Below are 2,186 nucleotides of genomic sequence, written 5' to 3'. Positions count from 1 at the left end.
TCTGAGCACACACACACATGACTGGTTTGCATAAAAAGTGAATATTTCTGTGACAGAACTAGTGAGCAAGTGATTAATAGAGAAGGTATTTGCAGTGGTTGAATCCAACACGAGATTCCTTCCCACATTGTCTGTGAAGCTCCTGAAAGTGACAAGAAAGACATGGGGAATGTGAATGGGCGTCTTACAGAAGAGGAGACCAAGAGGCTCACAGGCCCCTCTGGAGACATTAACCCCCACAGTCATTGGATACAAACTGCAAGAGCCCAGCTGGGCTTGGAAGGCTGCCCGGACAGTGTGGAGGGGCAACATGGTGGATGGCACCAGGGTGGGACAAGCAGCAACTACAGGCCTCAGATTAGAGGTTCAAACAGGTAAATCACACTCCACATGGCAGGATACCTTGATTCTGCAGATCTTGGAAGACTGAGGAGCAGAAAGAGGATGTAGCTGTGGTGCCTGGGGATGTTGCTGCAGGTCACCTTGCTTTGGAATCAGCATCACATACAGGACTCCGGCCTTGACCCTTTGAGAACCAGGCGGTCAGTTTCCAACACATTTTCAGCAGTGACCTGAGTACAAGCAGCATGGATGGCTATTAAAAACATCACATTGAGTGAAGACAATAAAATACAGAGTGAATTATGAGATGGGTAAGCAGTATTATCTTTATGTCATTGAACATACACACGAGAAGACCCCACACATGTTCCAAAACACACGCAAACAAACATATGCACAATAAGACCCACAGAATGAATTCCTGGTGATCGAGGAGGGGTGTGGAGTTAAAAGGGGGCATGAACACGGGAGAAATAAAAAAAAGAGGTGAGTCATATGTTGGCCAGTGATGACACTGCACGTGGACCTCTGCCCAAAGGAAAGAAAACGAAACGCACAAATTCAAGGTTCGACCCCAGCCATACCCATCAGGATGACTAAGTTACTAAGACGGAAAACTTCAAGAGCAGCAAGCACTGCTCGGGGAGTGTGGATTGACGCAGTCGTTTCACTGATCTGGTTTGATTCTGCTAAAGCTGAAACTTTGCACAGCCTGTGACTCAGGGATGCCAAGGTCTATCCCAAGAGATCATACATCACCAGAAAACACAAACTGGGATGTACATAGCAACGCTGTTGTTAACAGTCCCAAGCTGGGAGAGGCTCATGGGCCATCAGTAGCAGAATGGGTAATCCTTTGAGGTATATTTACAAAGCAAGGATGTGCAGTCACCCATAAGAATAGTGACGCATTTCAACAGTTAGTAAGAGGTGAAAAGAATCAGACACAGAGAGACCAAGACGTATGTTTTCTTTGACACAGTGCTATGAACAGGTGAAATGAATCTGAGTGGTTAGAAATCAGGATGGCCATTGCCCAGGCAGAGGGGTTGGAAATGAAACGGGCCTCAAGGGTGCCCCTGGGGTGCTGGTGACAGTGTGTGCACCGTGTGAGACTCCATCAGCCATGCATTTCTGTGAGCTTTCAGTAAAAAGGAAAAAAAGAGAGAAAAAGAAAAGCAGATCAGTTTAAATCATAGGAGGGCAAATAATGAGAGATCGCATAGGAAATTTTGCTTATTGACAAAATATTAAAATACACACACACTGAGGGCTCCCCACATAGGGGGCTGGGGTCCGAATACAGGGCAGGTGGTCTACTGCCTCTGAGTGGTGCTGAGCACCGATGCACCTTGATAAAAGAAATGGTCACATACTCAGGTATGGTGAAGACATTCTGGCTTGTACATGAGTTAACTTGAACATTATGCTAACTAAAACAACCTGTTTGTGGCCTATCAAACAAGCATTGTACATCTGCTTTAATTATTAAAGGAAAGAGTGTCTCTGACTCTTGACCAGAAGTAACAAATGTCCATGTTAAAAATGAAGATTACATGCCTCCCTTTCTGGGACACCAGCATATCCACATTTAATTTATATGTTTGATGAGAACTGACACCACTCCATTATTGAGCTTCAGTCCAGTAATGACAACTGCTTGGCTTTTTATTCGCTTGTTTTCTGTCTCTTGCCGGAGTCTTAGTTCTTCCTGCATAGCCCTGCTTCTGTTTTGCTTCTTCTCACACATATTTGTTGCTGTTGCCTTGGGAAAGAGAATTCTTTCTTCCTTTTTTCCTCCCTCAACTTGGTTTTTATCTATACATAGAAAAGAAGCCCCCATA

Source organism: Budorcas taxicolor, chromosome 8 (genome assembly GCF_023091745.1).
Source record: "Budorcas taxicolor isolate Tak-1 chromosome 8, Takin1.1, whole genome shotgun sequence".
NCBI classification, from domain to species: domain Eukaryota; kingdom Metazoa; phylum Chordata; class Mammalia; order Artiodactyla; family Bovidae; genus Budorcas; species Budorcas taxicolor.
This window is presented reverse-complemented; position numbering follows the sequence as displayed.